Genomic DNA, 19,127 nt, shown 5'->3' with positions numbered 1-19,127 from the left:
TTATTATAATTATGATTATTTAATCATTTATTAATCCACTGAAGAGATTGATCACTTAATCTATTTAAGGTACCGTGTGAGGAGAAATCTATTGAATCCTGTAAAAATAAAAGATCTCTTAATTATATTTTCTCATATGTATATAAGGGAAATTCACAGAAATCAGCTAGGAAAGTGAGTTATTATTGACATAAATTAGAAAAATGCAAAATTTTCTAACAAAGGGAAAATGGATCAAAGAACATTGAGTTTGAAATGAGGATGATCCGATTGTAAATGCTGTATTGTATGTGAGTGTACTTCTGAAGTGCAGGATTAATGCCCTGAAAAGGGTACAGGAGGCTGTGCTAACACGCTGCCAGGAGGGTTCTTAGAAGCTTGGACAAAGTTAAGATGCACATTAAGTGAAGTAGAAATGCTATCACTTTCACGGCACACCATGGAAAAAGAGCTCAAAAAGCTCCAAGAAGTGGGCATGTTAGAGTGGATGTAAGCCTGAAAAAGCTGCTGGGAGATTACGTTCTGTGGGAGAACCCAGAGAATATTTTGTTTACCAAATTAGTAAAGAGTTGACTGAGGAGGAGGGTATCAGCATCACTGAGAAACTCAGTGATCGTTTACCTCTGAGGGATAAGCTTGATATTGGAAGATGTTGTTACACAATTGACCCCTGACAGCATTGGGAGTAATAGGGTCTCAAATAAAAGAGGCCAGGTAGCAGTGCTTAATTCTCAGAAGCCAAGGGGGATAATTATCATAGTGAACAGACGTGTCAGAGTGGCAGCCAGCAGGACCTGACCTATAGAGAGCTATGAAGATTGTAAATAGAATAATAGCCAAGAACATATTGCGTGGTCTTTACTGACAAAAGAAATCAAGATTGGATGATCAGGAGACTGAGGGTAGCCACCCAACAAAAGTCATGACTTTTTGCCCAGCTTTTAGATAGAAGCCAATTTTAACATCTGGATTATATTGACTGAAGGAGAGGTCAGATCATCAGGAGAAAAGAACCTAGAAAACTATGGCAAATATAGAGTAATGTTTCCCCAATACTTTCCAAAAGGATCTTCAGCCATTTACAACAGGGGAAGGGGAAAATCCAAATATTTCAAGAATAGAGGATCCAAACTAAAATTGAAACCTGGGGATCCAGATTTCCTGGCTTCCCTGGTGAAGTTGAAGTATGTGGCAGCCAAGTAATGAATGGTGATCTGGCTCAGGTCTGGCTCATAGTGTGTCCAGTGGGTCCAAGTCCCTGGTCATTTCCCAGTCCCTGAATGTATAATTGGAATAGACATACTCAGCAGTTAATGCTCTGTATTGGTTCCTTTTCTTGTGGAATAAGAGCTATTTTAGTGAGGACGGCCAACTGAAGCCTCTGAGACTGAACCTGTCTCTCTTGCAGATAGCTGCAGGGAAAAAAAAAATCAGGACAATGGCAGAAATTAGTGCCACCTAAAGACCTAAAGAATATGAGTTAGTGCATCCTAGCACATCTCCATCTAATTCACCAGTTTATACCTCATTAAAGTAGGATGAACTCGAAGATAATAGTAGGTTAGAGCCAACTCAATTGAGTAGTATCCCAATTGCAGATATAGTACCAGATGTGGTATATTTCCTAGAACAGATGAAAATAGCCTCAAGTATGTGGTATTCAGCCATTGATCTGGTGAATGATTTTTACTTTCTCCCCACTCCTATCAAAAAGGTAGATCAAAAACAGTTTACGTTCACATAAAAGAGATAACAACACGTATTTACAGTCTTGCCACAAAGCTATGTGAAAAGCCTCCTGCATTCTGTCAAAATATAGACTGAAGAAAGCTGAACTGTCTTGACACACCTCAGAACATCACACTTGTCCATTATATAATGACATCATGCTAATTGATATGAATGAGCAAGAAGTGGCAAGTATATCAGAAGCTTCAGTAAGACACATGCCCTCAAGAAAATAGGAGATAACATGATGAAGATTCAGGGGACTGATGTCTCAGTGGAAGTTTTAGGATTCCAGTAGTCTGGAACATGCAGGACTCATCTTTCAAACTAAATGACCGATAATTACATTTTCCTACCTGTGATGAAGGAAGCACAATATCTCACAGGTATCTTCAGTTTCCGGAGACAGCCAGTACCACACTTGAGGATATTGCTCCTATCCATATCATGAATGACCCAAAAGGTGACATATTGAGGTGGGGCCCAGAGCACAAAAGGTCTCTGTAGCAGGTTTGGGTTCCGTGCAAGTGGCCCTGCCACTGGATCATACAACCTGGCTAACTCTGTGTCATAAATGGTATTAGTGTTGGTAAAAGACACTGTGGAGTTTATGGCAAGGTTCAGGCATGAGGATTTGGCTCATTCCAACCAGTAAACCACCCAGACCAGCCAAAATAGAGCAAAATTTAGAATGGGTAGTAGAGGAAAGAAATAATGATGTACTTCAGAGTCATTTAATAGCTTTTTTGAAAAAAAAATTTTTTTTGAATGTTAGAATCTTTCTGAATTTTAGTTTGCTTTCCAAGAAAATGGTACTAATTTTGAAACACAGTGCTAATGGAAAGAACACAATTTAGGGTCATAAAGGTCAGACAGAATTCTGCATTCTCGAGGATTCAAGCTAATCTCTATGTCATGTTGTGCACTCAACTATATATTACAATCAATCACAGTATTTCATTTAAGCCTCAGTAAGTGACTGGGCATAGATACAATGATCCTAAATGAGCAAATGTGGAATCCAAAGTTTCAGGAAGTTAAGTAAGCAGACAAATTCACAGAATTGATATCATTTAAATGCTGATTCTTTTGTTCATATAGTTGTTCAACTTCCTTTCCTGCTGAGAATCCATTCTTGATGACTGGAGAATAAATTGTAGTCATCAATTCCCCATGTATATATTTGGGTTTGTATATTTCAAGCTCCACTAGAAATCACAGAAAAATAATTGCTTTATATTCATCTTTTTATTAACCAGAACTCGTAGGCTCTGCTTCCTGATTGTTTGGTTTTTGGTAATTATGTATAAGGGGTTACTTTCATCAACAATAACAGCAGCAACAACAATAATAATAAAACTAAATGTTTTGAGTGCATTTTGTATACAAGGGACTATTCTAAGGAATTTTCACGTATAATTCATCTAATCCTCAAAATATCTATCAGAATTAGGTACAAATATCATATCTATTTAATATTTGGGAAAATTGAAAACAGAGAGCTTAGAAAACCTTATTTGAATTCATACATCTAGAATGTGTTAGAAATAGGTTTTGAACTCATACTGTCCAGCTACTTGGACCATACTCACAACCACATGCCATACTGCAGAAATGATTGTCAAACTGTGTAAAATCTAAATCTGGGCCAGCTCCGAACAAACCCTCAGTTCTCTTCAAGTGGTTGTATTTGGGCTACCAACTATTGGAAGACAAGGATTTGAAATGTTGTATATGGTGATTATGAAAAGAGCTTTCTACTTGACAATGAAACTAGAGTTTACTTTCTCTGCTTTTCAAATGGTATTGCTAACTTAGAGTCATGGGATCGGTATTATGTAGAAAAAAGGTCAAGAAATTTGCACCTTACGTCCAGTTTTGCCATCAATGGCTGTGGAACCACAAGCAAGTCATTTAACCTTATGTGACCAAGTTTTCTCCTGTGTAAATAGTTATCAGTATTACTACCTCTCAGAACTGTTTTGATGATTAAATGAGCTAATGTTTCTAAAGCACTTAGTATAGTGTCCCTGTCCCTTACAACAAACAAACAAACAAGCAAACATAAAAAACAGGAGTGTTCTCAGGTTGTTGGTATATATATAATATAAATCTAATCTTAAATGACCAAAGACATCCATTGGGATTTCTGGCCTCAATAACATTTTAAACATCTCTGGGGCAGTTGTAATAGTCAGAAATATGCATAAGGATTTAAATGTGGCGAGGGATTCCACTGTCTGCTTTTTATAATCCTATGGGGTTTCCCAGAATAACTTTTTTCCTTTTAATTCTATGGTGAATTAAACACCAAACTTTTTTTCATTCATTTCTTTCATGATTTTCCTTTGGAGAAACACCAATCAGCTCCTCTCAGCACATGCAAATTTTGAAAGGGAGCTCCCAGGAGGACAATTTGAGTTGGGTATCCGAGGTGACCCATGTCTGAGCAATCAGAGAATCACATTTCACTGGCTGGGGTGATTGGTCCAGGGATGGACATATGAACCAAATCGGGCCAATCTGAGCCAATGGGACTCATTCTGGACTTCTCTTAAAACTATTGAGAAAGAAACACACTGTTTCTACTGATGTTGCTGAGGGGATAGTATAAAAATGTAACCTTGAGCTGCTGGCAGCCGTCTTGCTATCATGAATGAAGACTGCCTGACAGTGGAACCAGCACAGAGGAAAGCATAGTTAAGAGAAGGATAAAGATTGAGTCCTGAGGATACCATTGATCTCTTGTGGATCCACCTGTGTCTGAAGCCAGGATATGACCAAAATTTTCAGTTACCAGGGCCAACAAATTATCATTTTTTTCCTACACTAGTAAAACTGGTACTATATCATTTGCTACTAAATAATACAAAGATAGTTATTCTCTTGACTTCCAAGTGTCGGAACTGCCAAATGCATTTGAAATGCTCAGCACCACTGGCAACAAATATTCCAAGCCTTTTAGACTACTCGGCTATGCTTTTTATGCCTGTTTCAGTTGAGTGCTTGCTCTCAAGATCTGACCAGTGAGCTGCTTTGCCCAACTTCTGGTCTTGCCACTTTGTCTTTCCCTTAAGAATCTGCATATAGCATTTGAGCTCTTTATAAAAAATGGCAAGATTGTTTTGCATAAACACACTTGACTTCTTCCAACTCATTCCCAAATGAGTCCTCTCCATCAGTGCATAGAGATGCCCATGGCATATGGCTCCAGCTACACTATTACATTCACTCCCTACAGAGAGTCTCTGGGTCAGCTCCGGGAGACAGTAATTACTCCTTGCATGGAAGTAGCTGTTTATCACTCAGGGGCTTTAGTAATTGATGTTTCTTACACCAGTGTTTCTTTCTTTTTAGAGATGCCTCAGAGTGCCACAGACTAACTTCTTTAGGTAACATTTGCTTTTTTGTTTATTTCATTTTTTAAGCAAATATCATCTTATGATGAATTTGGTCCATTATTACAAAGACTCTGAATTCATGTCAGGCTCATCACCTTAATAATGATAGATAACCTCGTAAAAAGAGTATTGAGCATTTTGAAGAAAAGAACTATGTATAATTATTTACAATTATGACATTATCTCCTGAAATTGCAAAGTAGCTCTTCCATATGAACATCAAAAAAATCCATATTGCGGGCAAAGCACTTACTTTCTTGGGCTTTGAAGACTCACATTTTCATTTTTTAGGCAAAGTACCATGTTATCTCAAAGTATTAACACAAGGAAATATCATTGTTCCTACCTCTTTAGAATACTGCATTTAACATTCTACAGACTTGACGCACATAATAACCGTGCAAGCTGAAATTACCAGGGCAGCTTCTTAGTTGGTCTAATACGAGTGTAGAAGAGGAAGTGTTAAGCATGTGCTCATCTGATAGAGGACCTTATTTGAAGAACATTATATCTAAATTGGAGAGAGCAGAGGGCAACAGAAATGATAAATGGAATAGAAGGGATTACTGAACGTATGAGAAGAGATTAAGAAAAATGGGGTTGTTTAGTCTTGAACGAAGATGAGTCTGAGGTGAAGCGATTGAGGAATTTGAGCTAGCTAAGGGCCGCAATGCCATTAAGTTGGATCCATTTGAAGGTGTACCTTAAGCAGAAACGTATGAAAGGCGAATTAAAGGGCTCTTATTTTACAGAAAGTGTAGTGATAAGCAAAGAAAGGACTTGTAAGTACTAAGGCTGAAATAAAACTGTATTTTCATACTTAAGAAAATATTTGTACCAGTTAATTGAAGACTCACAAAAGCAAAGGAGAAAGACAATGGGAATAAGCATCCAAGGTCTTGGCATGTATTTTTACAGGCAAAAACACTTCTATTTATTATTTTCTACATATATTATATTGCAGTCAAGATATTGGGGTTGAATTCTAACTTATTCACGTGCTATCTAGTTGATTCTGTGCCTTGGTTTCCTCATCTATTAAAGAGACGGCAGAGTTAATATTTGCAGTATTTTATTAGATATTAAATAACTAAATAAAATTTGAAAATCTACTATTTAAAGTATAAAATATTTATTATATATGTATATTCAAGCCTTCTTGCCATTGAAAATGTGGCCAAGCATAGTTTTGAGAAAGAATATATATTGTAGAAAATACCTTGTAAAGAATTCAAATAATTTATTTGTCCTCTCTATCTTATTCCAAAACAACCTGAGGTAGCAACCAAAAATACATAAAATAAACTAAAATATTCAAAGTAGATGCAAAGGGGTAAAAAAAAGTCAGGAACACAAAATGTAGTGAGGAATAAGGCTGAATCGTATAACATGTGAACTTAATATGGATAGACTACAAACTTTTCTCTAAGATTTCTCTCAACCAAATGTAAAAAACAAACCAACCCCCTAGAGTTACACAACATAGTAAATTCAGAGTAAAAACAGACCAACTGATATGACAAAGAACAACTATTCTTGATACTATAGCCAAGGAAGTATGTTTTCTGAGTGGTCTTTGAGAGAGAACACTACCACCATAATAGACAAGTTCCTCAACAACATGTCTAACAATACACACCATAATTCTTCTCATAGGACTAATGATTTTAGTGCTCCGCAATGTAAACCGTTGGCATAAAATCAAAGCAGAATTCAGTAAATGCAATTCCAATGGATATTGTGTAAATTGGTGAAAATAACCAGTTCTTTTGTGAACTCATAAATAATAAATTTTATTCATTCATTCATTCAGTCATTCTGTTAATTCACATTATCTACCATTTGCCAACATTAAGTTAAATCTTTAATATATTCAGAAATAAAGCATAGTCCCTTAGTCACTTCTACTTCTGGATTTAACGGAATAGCTGGAATTAGGCTAACCCTCTCACCAGAACCAACCATAAAATATGGATAAAATACAAACAAATAAACAGTTATTTGAAGATATAGAGAACAACCAAGGCAATCAGGATTTGAGAGACAAGATTTTGGAGAGATATTTCTAAGAGGCTGAAAAGCTAAATGAAAAACTAAGCAGTTTTGTAGAGCTTAGGAGACAAAAATAAAGTTCAGGGCAATGAACGAAGAGAAGCTGAGGTAAATAGTTCAAGTTTTCTTGAGAGCTTGAAAGAGCTATGCTCTGGGAGTAAGGGCAAATGATAATAAAGTGTCCTTGACTGATTAAGGTGATATGATCATATTCTAGTTCTTGGCCAGAAGAAAAGTAAATCCTTTAAAAGATAACATCATCAGAATCTTTAAAATTGTTCATATGCAATACCTAACATTGAATTAAATAAATGCCATAAAAAACCAAATGACCAAAACCAAGAGAAGAAACACATAAAATAGAAAAAAGACCTTGGGTGAAACAGTTATTAGAATTATACAACAGAAACCTTAAGACAACCAAGTCCAATGTGTTAAAAATAGATAGAAAGAAGGATAATATTTATGTTAAACTTAAATATATGAGAAGAAATCAAATGGAAATCTTATTACTAAAAAAGAAAACAGTAGATATTACTAGATCAATAGGTTCTTTTAACAGAAGATTAAACACAATAGAAGATAGGATTAGAGAATGGGAAGACATAACAGTAGGAAATATTGTAGAAGCATGGAGAAGAAAATGCAAAATACAAAAAAGAGCATACAGACATCTAGAATACAATAAAGATATCTAATATACTTGTAACTTGACTCCCACAGTAGGGGAGAGAATGGGACAAAAATATTTTTCGACAGATACTGACATTTTTCAAAACGAACATGAGGTATTAAGCCACAGATTTAAAGAGCTTAGAGCAACCAAAACAGGACAAATATAAAGAAATCTATATCTAAGCACATCATGGTAAAACTGTTAAAAATCGAGGACAAACAGAAAACCTGAAAGCTAGAGAACAAAAAACACATTATTTTCAAAGGATGAGCTATAGAGATAAGAAATATAGCTGACTTTAAACAGAAATAATGAAGCCAGAAGATAATGTAATGACTTTTAAACTGCTGAAAGAAAACAATTGCCAATCTAGAATTCAATTGCCACCAGAAATGTGCCTCAAAACTGAAGAGGAGGTGCTGGCCTGCTGGCATGTGGTTAAGTTCACACACTCTGCTTCAGCAGCCCAGGGTTTGTGGGTTTGGATCCTGGGTGTGGACCTACACACTGCTCATCAAGCCATGCTCTGGCAGCATCCCATATAGAAAATAGAGGAAGATTGATACAAATGTTAGCTCAGGGACAATCTTCCTCACCAAAAAAAAAGAAAAAAAGATGAAGGTGAAATAAAGACATTTCAAATTGTATTAGCATTCTACTGCTGTCATAGCAAATTATCACAAATTTGGTGGCAGAAACAATATGAATATATCACCATCTTACAGTTCTATAGATCAGAAGTCCAACATCAATCTTACTATACTATAATCAAAGTGTTGGCAAGGATGAATTTCTTTCCACTGACTCTAGAGGAAAATCCATTTCCTTTCCTTTTCAAGCTTCTAGAGGCCACCTATATTTCTCAGTCTGTGACACTTTTGCTCCATCTTCAAAACCAGCAATGGTGGGCCAAATCTTTTTCACGCCGTCCATTGGGTTCCCTGAAGTTGGGAAAAGTTCTCCACTTCTAAAGATGCATATGATTAGACTGGACCCTCTGCATCATCTAGGATAATCTCCTTATCTCAAGATATATAACCTTAGCCACATTTACAAGTTCCTTTTGTCACGACAAGTAACATCGTAACATATTCACAGGTTCTGAGGATTAGGGTCTGAACATATTTGGTGGCCATTACTCTGTCTACCACACAGCCAAACAAAAAGTTTGAAAATTTGTTGCCAGCAGACCTTCACTAAAATAAGTACTAAAGGGAGTTTTTTGGAAGAGGGAATGTGATGCTAATAATAAGCACGATAATGCAAGAAGAAGCAAAATCATCAAAAAGGATAAATACATGGATAAGCATAACTGTTTAAAATGATAATAACACCTTGAGGAATTTAAATGTATATAGAGCCCAGTGATGTGCTGCAGCAAGCTTGCACTGGCTTGTAAGAATGTACTGCAAAATTTTCAGTAATTCTGAAAATTGGTTGTTAAAAATTAAATTGTATAACATTCAATAAAATAAATAATAGCAAAAACAAATATAATAAATACTCAAAGCTCATCACTTCCTAATTTTACCACATTTTATTTTATCTATGCTGCTGAGATTATTTATGTCTATTGTATGTGGATGATGGAAATACTACATAATGGTGTACTGAGACACATCTCTTTCTAACCCGTATTCCGTGACATCACATTGTTACTTGAAGTTGGCTGTCATGGAAATATTTACTCCATGAAAATTAGTGAATACTACAAATCAGAGGTTGATTTATTGTTTTGTTGATTGTCTAGAAAGTGACAAAAATGTTAATTACACAGATTAACTATTATACAATTTAGCAAAAGCTTTGTTCATGTCGATGTGTAAACTCTGGCATTTGTTTTCATTGCCTCATTTTCATCATGCATGTTAATATAACTAAGATATAAACCCATTCATATCATTACTATACTTATTCATCAAATTCAACCATAGTTTGACTAAGAATAAAAGAGTTTGAAAAAATTCAATGTAAGCATTTTGTGAGAATCAATTGGCTCTGTGGAATTTATGGTAGAGATAACAGTATATTTTATTTTTATTTGTAAACTTAATACTGCACAGTCTTTTTATCAGGAAAAACATAATGAATTCATATACACATATATACATACATTTTCCCCAGATAACTGGTTGTTAAACATTTACCAGTACATACTGAAATAGGCCCAAAGGTAGAGTTAAAGTTTTATTACTTGCATTGTCTGAGAGACCTTAAAAATTATTAATTTAAAGTCAAGAATGCAAGTTGTAATTTCTAGGGTGGCCACTTAAAGAATAATAAATAACAACCTAATAGAATGGAAGAAGATAACCACAATAGACACTCCTATCCAGAAAGAGTAAGATATTTCACCCATTTTCCATTTAATTTAATTACTGATATATTTGGACTTAAAAGGATCATCTCATTATTTGTTATTTTTTATTTAGTTCATCTAATTTTATTCCTTTTTGTCTTTTCATTTTCTCTCTGTGTGTGGTTAGACTCAACAAAATTGTTAATGTTTCTATATATAGATTTGTAGCCTGACTTTTCACTACATGTTATATTGCATGCCATTAAATATTCTTTGAAACCTCATTTTTAATGGCTACATAAAAATCTCATTATATGTACTATTATTTATCTTCTCCTTCATTGGTTGATATTTGCTTTTTTATGAGCTATTATGAATATTGCTTTGAGGAACATTTTTTCCCTCACATTTCTTTGGCAAATCTCTGATTATTCCCTAGGGTAGATTCCTAGGAATAGAATAAAAAGGTATGAATGGTTTTAAGCACTTCATACATATTGCTAATTGACTTTCAGAAAGGTTGTGCTAATTTACACTTCCTCTATTAGTTAAAGGATGTTCCTTTCTCACTACAATTTCTTGAACATTGAATATTATTATTAAAAATATCTTGGCCAGTTTTTAAAATTGAAAATACATATCCCATTACCATTTTGATTTGCATTTCTTTGATTATCATTAAAACTAAGTAGTTTTACAGGTTTACTGACCATTTATATATCTTCTATAAATTGTTAGCTCATGTCTTTGCCTTAATTTCCAAATGCCTTCTTCCTTTTTAAAATATTCATGATGAGCAATTTATTCATGGAATTACATATAATAATATTAATCAATCCATTAAATATTTAGTGATAATTCCTAGCTTTTAGACCTGGGAGGAATACAAAAATATATGACATAAATAACACCATAAGGAGTACACAAGGTTAGTGATAGCTGTCGATTCTTCTCATAACCTAACTCAATTCCTAGTAGAGTATGTGACTGATAGCCAAATGCATATCATAGACAATAAATATGCATGTTAGGAAATACTAGTAATTGGCAAGTCTTTTTGATGAAGTTGGCATATGCATCGAGCCTTGAAGAAAGAATAGCATGTAGATTGACAGAAGTAAGCTAAAAACAAATGGAATAAAGACAGAATATGTGTGTGAGTGAGTATAAAAAGTGGGATTTGGGGGCTAGTGCTTTTAGCAGGTGAATTGATGCCAACATTAATTGAGATAGTTGGTTGCATTAGACACAGATTTGATCTAGCATCTAATAGGTGGTGTTCCCTTTCCAATCAAAACTTATTTCAAGGTCCACTACTGAGGTAAAAAACAACAATAATAACAAGGAAGAGAATGATGACGACAACAACAAGAGGGCAATTGTACCCGCCAGAGGGGGAACCTTCTGCAAGTCATTTTAGTGTCAGCACTAAATAAGGAAGGCTGAGGAAGGCTCTTCCTAGAACAGACACCACACACAATAAGATGCTCTAGAAACACATAAATCAAGTAAATGATTGGATGTACCTCTCCCCTCTATAGAGAGAAAAGACAAAAGAGTCTTTAACTTAGGATTTTTACAGACTTCTCTTGGCATCATATTTTTTTAGATTACTTGACCAATTTAAACATTTTCCTCCCAACATTTCCTATTTCCTTTAAAACAGCCAACAAAATAATTATAAGCATTCAAATTATAAACAGAATAATTTTCAAAAGCAAATCATTTTGGAGCATCCTCTTACTTGATACCGGACTTGCCCTTCTGCTGTAAATAGCAAGAAAAATGGTCAAAATATCTGAAGCAGTGGAAAACAGGCGGTGTAGGACAAAGGGGAAAACAAATGATGTGAGCTCTATGATTACCTGAGATTTCTACGTGGAGGTGTTTTCTGGACTGTAGTACAGGGACGGGGCATCTAGCATCCAGCTAGCAGAGCGCTGTAGTCTCACTAAATGGAGAAGACAGTATCAGAGGACCTGTTGAAAGTACTAAGTCAAAAGATCTCACTTCTCTCTAAACACCCACTAATGGTTTCCCACTTCAGGAAAAATTAACATCTATTAGGCACTAAATGCTTCACTCCCCACCATTACCTCTGTACCTGTTTCCTTCTCCCTGGTCACTCATCTTGACGTGCCCCGAGTTTCTGAATCTCCAAGGTTCTCCTCAAACCAGTCTCTTTTTTTTACCATTTTGTTTTCCTATAACTCTCTCCCTAAACCCTCCCATCCACCTCCTTGCCGCCATATTCACATGGATTTTTTTCCTTACTTCATTTGGTCTCCATTCAGTTCTCATTTGTACGGACAGACACTCCATGGCCAGCATACATAACATACTTCCCCCAGCTCATCATTCTCTGACGTACCCTTCACCTCTTGTTATGTGTCTTCATAAAATTTATCACCTCAGGACATACTATTCTTTTGTTTGTTCATTGAGTGTCTCTCTTTAGTAATATTTAAGCTTCATGAGTTCAGAGATTTGTCTCTTTTCTCAGCTGTTCTGTGCCAAGTTCCGGTACATGGTAGGTACTCAATAAACACATATTAAACAAAGGAACAGGTGAAAAGAATTCCAGGCAAGGGGAGCAGTAAGCATAGGCTTCATAGAGGGCTGGAGAGAAAGGATTTTATTTAGCTGAAGATGAAATGCCCAGAAGTATCAGCATGCACAGCAATGTGGAGTGAGGCACAAGGAAACAATTTCAAATCAGTTTGGCTGCAGAGAGGGGGATCTGATTGAGAGCATCAGAAGATAAGCCAAATCAGGTGGAGGAGAGCCTTGAATACCAGCTGAGGTTGTTTGTATGTTTGCTTGATTTTTTAACATCTCTGGAAATCCACAAGAGTAACTGGCACACTGCACTGAGGACCGTTAAGCAGGAGAGTGATTTGTTTAAAGTAGTATTTCCAGAGGATGAATTGGATGTTAGAAAGAAGGAAGCAACCTGAAAGCAAGGTAGCTCCTGAGTGTTGTCTAGGTCCAGCCGGTTAACAGGGCATCATGAGCACTGGTTCATTGTCACAATAATATTGAGCTTTGGTGATCAAAAGAAAAATCATTAAAATAGGACAGTTCCTATCTTGACTGTTGCTTGCCAAGTATCTTCTGTGGATTATCAAAGGGCTAAATAAAAAGAAGCTTGAAATATATTATTATCCTTGCAGGACACCTATTATTGGGAACAATTGATTTCTCCTCCCCAACCCCCAGTGTTGTTGCGAGCTCAATGCAGGGACCTAATAGAAACTTCTGCAAAAGTGGTCCAAGTTCATTTGGCTGAGTCTCTCAAAGGAGAAAGATGTAAGTTAGTGATCTTTGTGCCTTATTAGAATTAATGGCCCTTAACATGCAGATTTTCCCTCATTTCCAACTTCATTCTCAACAATTAGTGATTCTCTCATTCATTAGTTATTTTTTAGCACCCTTTCTAAGAGACAGGCCCCATTTTACACATGGGGGAACTGAGGGCCACAGAGGTTAAGCAATTTCCCTGAAGCTCTGTATTAAGTCTGGGGTAAGAAAGAATGGGGGCATGGCAATTTTTTATCTTTTTATTCTACAACGCCAGTTGGCTCAGTTTTCTTATAAACATTGAAACTCCTATGTACACACTTGTACTAGAATATTGTACACATGATTTTCAAAAGGGACAGCAACATTTGGTGACATCTAGTTATCAATACTCAGAATTTATGTCATCTAGGATAAGGAGAAAGTGATAAAATCAGTAAGAATTAAATGATAAATGTCAACTATTTGATGCTTTTAACTTTCCAGACTTTCACATCTATTTCTTTCTTACGATACTTACTATATCCTTTTGCGTTTAAGAAAGATAGTCATTCTTATCCCTACTTTATAAGTGTGCTAAAAAGACACAGTTTTGTTTCACTGTTTCTCAAATGTTTAGAAGCCCACATACTATGCCTTCTTCATTCATTCAATAAGACATTCATTTTTTATTTATCCACTTAGCAAATATTTGTGAGTATCAACTATGTGCCAAACATTCTGATAGGTTCTATATATACTTTGAAGAATAAAATAGACAATCCCAGGCCTTGTGGATCTCACATTTCAGTAGGGGAGACAGGAAATAAAGAAATGTATGTTTGCAAATTGAATGAAGAGATAGGAGGGGATTGGATGCAATATAAAAAATGTCAGCACGTGTTCTTCTTTGTTAAGATAATCAGGGAAGGCCTCTCTGAGAAGATTATGTTGAAAGTTTAGACCAACGTGGAGATGAGAACAGCCATGCAAAGAATGGGAGAAGGCAATTCCATGTAGAGGTCGTAATGCATATGAACACCCTGAAGAAGGAAACACTTAATATGTAGGAGAAACTAAAAGAAAGCCAGTGTCTCTGGAGCATAAGAAGGACAGCACAAGGGGAGGCTGAAGGAGCAGGTAGGGACTATATCATTTAGATTCAGGTTATGATAAAGAGTTTGGCTTCATTCCAAGTAGCATAGGATGGCCTTTGGAGGTTTTAAGCAGATGAGTGATATGATCAGAATTATGAGTTAAGAAAGAGCATGTGTTCGAGATAGATTGAGGGTTGGGAGGAGAGAAGAGTGAAAGCACAGAAACACCAAGAGGGAAGCTTTCACTGTGGTCTATGTCAAAGGTTATGGTGGTGCTGACAGCAGAAATGAGACAGATTCAAAATACATTTTTGGAAGTAGAATGAATAATAAACCAATCCATTTCTCTACCCAAATGGATTTGATGTTGGGTAGAGAAAAAGAAGCAATCATGGTTGACATTCAGTGTTCTGGCATCAGCAACTGATAAATGGCAGAGCCCTTCATGGCAATTGTAGGGGATCAGAATTGGCCACCTCAAAATATGTCTCTTTACCTTGATTATTTTCAAGAACAAAAGACTCTGAAAGAAATTTTGATCTCCCCCCAACTAACTGCCTAAAAGAAGTTTAAGACAAAAGTCTTGTCCCCAGGACAGGCCATCACCATAGATAACTTTGGGTATTGATAGACTTAGAGGGTCCTTGCAAAGCCCCATTCTTATCAAAGTTCTGTTTACCAAACATTTGCTTTTCCATTCTGTGTAAATTGCCTTCCTCCCCTTCAAAGTCCCAAACCAATTACCCCAACATCCTCCTTTGTCTTTAGCTGAAGATGGTATTTAAGATGAGATCCTCTGCCATTGTGTTGAGTTATCCAGTTTTTCCTGGGTCTCTCCCATGTATACATGTTATAAAGCTTTGTTTGATTTTCTCCTGTTATTCTGTCTCATGTCATTTTAATTCATAGCCCAGCCAGAAGGACCCAGAGAGGGTAGAGGATATGTGTTCCTCCCCTATACAATGAAAGGGGAAAATCTAGATTTTGGGAGGTAACAAGTGTTCAGTTTGAGCAGACAAGTTTGGGGATGCCTGAGAGAAATTGAAATGAATACAAGAAGTCTGCAGTTGGGTACGGATCTGGGGGTTAGAGGGGACACTACTCCTGATGATATGAATTTGAGAGTCATCTGCATAAAGATAGCATTCGAAGCCATGGGAGTGGAGGAGATCACTTACTAAGAGAGTGTAAGAAAGAAAAAAGCAGGGCCGGCCCTGTGGCTTAGCGGTTGGGTGCACGCGCTCTGCTGCTGGCGGCCCGGGTTCGGGCCCCGGGCACACACCGACCCACCGCTTCTCCGGCCATGCTGAGGCCGCGTCCCACATACAGCAACTAGAAGGATGTGCAGCTATGACATACAACTATCTACTGGGGCTTTGGGGGGAAAAAATAAATAAAGAAAATCTTTAAAAAAAAAAAAAAAAAAAAGAAAGAAAAAAGCAGTTTGAAGACTAAGGCCTGGAAAAATTTCAGAATTAGCAAGTGAGTACAAGAGAAAGATCCTGCTAAGAAAAATCATGAAAAACTACAAGAGGCAGGAGGACAACCAGCAGCGTGTGTTTCCATGGAAGTCAGGAGGAGAGAATTTCACTCACCAGTCCTTCTCATCCTGTGGCCCTCCATCCAAAACTCAGCTCCTAGTGTGGGTATCCTCTTTTCTAGAATGTCTTTTCTCATAATTCCCTTTGACTCTCATGCACCATTTTTGATGGGTTTATGATTGTGTTACAAGAGCAAATATTAATATCCTTATTAAAGACTTAAAATGTACCAGCAGCTACACCACACATTTACATGTGTTTATTATCTCTTATGCCATAATCACATACTCATTAATTGAAATTGACTACTTTTTCTTTTCCTCAACTTCAATTGTAGTAGATAATAAGATCTACTTTGGGGTACTGTTCAGAAAAGAGAAATAAGCAGTCACACGCTTGGCACAATAGCTACTATGTATAAGGAATGGAATCAATAGTAGGAAATGATTATTATTCTTTTCACTAAAATACTTAATGTACTACAATTTATAAATTTACTCTTTGCAACTCACAGTGATACATTCACAATTTACAATTATAAATTTACAATGTATACATTTATATCCCCTATAGACGGTGAGCTCTTTAAGGAAGGGATTGTTTTTTACTCATCTTGAATCCCCAATACCTTGAACACCTCTGGGTGCATTTTACACGCACAAAGAGTTTTGTGAAAGTATTAGTGCCTGTTTTACATTGCAAAGGTGGAGAGTTCAAATTCTAGACGCGTGTGTTAGCTGGAAATGGGTAACATCATTTTTTTTAACCATCTTTAAGTTTGGTATTAAAAATTACTATAATTTTAAAGTTGAGTAACTGGTTTTAATTACATTTTTAATGATTATATTTTGGAGAAGTGGAAAGGAGGTAGAGCAATCAAGAGCTGGTGTATGGTGCTACAGATAACTTTCTTCCAACCTGACAAGCTTGTAAGGCATACTAGGAGTCAGAGAGTAATATCCTGGTTGAAATTCCTATTCAATTTTGAGACAATGTGATACATTTCCATTAACATAAAGGGAATACAGTTTCCTTCTCTTCATGGAGAGAATGAAAACTTTACATTCCCAGTAGATCAATTGATGTAGGAAGATTTCAATAGAGCTTTACCTTGAGTAAGAAACGTGTGGCACAGCTGCTACGGTTAGGCTTACATCAATCTTCCATATTATATTTTAAATGCATATTTTCAAATTAATGTCATTTCCATCCTGTCCATTCTTTGACTCCAGAAAAAATAAACATTACCTAGGATGAAAGTCTAAATAACCCACAGACATGGAAAAAACAGAAGTCCTCAGGAAAATTTGAAACTGAAAAGATTTTTTGAATCACATCTGAAACAACTTACCATGTAACAAACATGCTAGATGTGTGAAAGATTAAACGAAAGAAGACAGCAAGAGCGCAACTGTTCCCTCCTGAATATTCCGGGTAGAATATTCCAGGAAGCTAAGAGACCATAGTTTCTGGCATGGCCATGGCTGTGAGCAGCAGGAGTGACAGGGGAGTTCAGTGGTTAGACCATCAGAGGGGTCAGTTCTTGGCAGAAGAGATGCTTGTCTTGGCCCCTGCCTTGAGCTCATTGGAACCCACTCGGTTATCTTTTTACTAAAGCAGCAAACTCACAGTGTCAACTGAAAATTCTAACAGTTTATTAGTCAGTTCTGTTAGGTATGTGCCATTTAAGTCAGATATTTTGGTGGAGCTCAGGGATGATTTGAGAGCCTTGAATGGGTTAAGGTTTGGGGTGAGATTCAATCAAGGGATGTATTACACAGATGGAGTGGAGCACAGCGGTGAGGTGAGGTTGTCTGTTGTGTACTTGGTAATAATAATTATAGTAAAGAATAAAGTTTAATAATTGTAGCTTTCAGAGTATCCTTGAAATGTTTTTGAGTATCCTTAATAACTTACTGAAACTATACACACACTTGTATACTTTTCAGTTGGCAGCTGAAATTTTTCACCATGTATTTAAATACTTTCAATGATGTCATTTCCTGCAGAGTGGATATATTAACATTTTAAAATCAAACTGTTAGATCATGCTTTAGATGTTTCCAATAAAATGTAAATACAATAATAATAAATACCCATCACCATTCATTTAAAATACATGAACAACTTTAAATAAAACATTTTTTTGTTCTTCAAACTAGTATTTTTTAGTCTACTTTCTCCAAATAATTTTATCCTAATTTCATGTGTTTTATGCTTGAAAGGACTTTATTGATCACCTTAACATACTTCTCTACAATAAACCATGTATATAAATTGAGATTTAACTTTTATAACGTTTCCTGTAACCCTAAGATTGTTGAGTGTTAAAGTTATCTTCCACATTAAGTTACTATAATTGTCATAAGTACACCATTGGTCAAAACAACATATTATAATTCAAATTTGATTAATAATCATTATGTATAAAAGTAATATTTCATTGGAAATTCATCTCTTAATGAGATAGATGTCTTTTTATTCTTTCATTGGCTCATATATCTATGGATGAATATTATTTATTGCTGGAATCACATATTTACTGTATGACTTCTTCTATTTTTGGTTTTTATAGATGTAAGCCCTGAGAAATCTTATTCACATAAATAAGTGGATGCGATTGGAAGGAGCAATGTCACTCAATTCTTTGATCTTCTTCAGAGATATATACCAGAATTCACATAGTCATCTAGCATCATAAATTATTTTTAATCTATTAGCTGACAACTTGATTAGGTCCTTTTCAATTTTGCTGAAAGTAAAGAACTGGAAACCACCTGACTTTCAAAAAAGATTTGTCACCAACTAGAGTCATCCAGTTTTTCAGCATCCCCACCAATATGTGTCCCTTTGTTTGGTGTGATAGAGGTTTATACACCCCAGGGCACTTCACCAGAGGTAGATTCTTGGATTCGTGAGAGCCATGCCTTTCTTTCTTAACGTAGAAGAAAAGAGATTTGCGTGAGAGGAGGTGGAAATTAAAAATCTGCATGTCTGCAATGTTCTCAAGGAGACTAATTTTAGGAAAGAGCGTCAGAGAAACGTGGGAACTCA

Source organism: Ceratotherium simum, chromosome 8, assembly GCF_057802395.1.
Source record: "Ceratotherium simum simum isolate JZ-2026a chromosome 8, ASM5780239v1, whole genome shotgun sequence".
In the NCBI taxonomy this organism is placed as follows: Eukaryota; Metazoa; Chordata; class Mammalia; order Perissodactyla; family Rhinocerotidae; genus Ceratotherium; species Ceratotherium simum.
Note: the sequence above shows the minus strand (reverse complement) of the source record.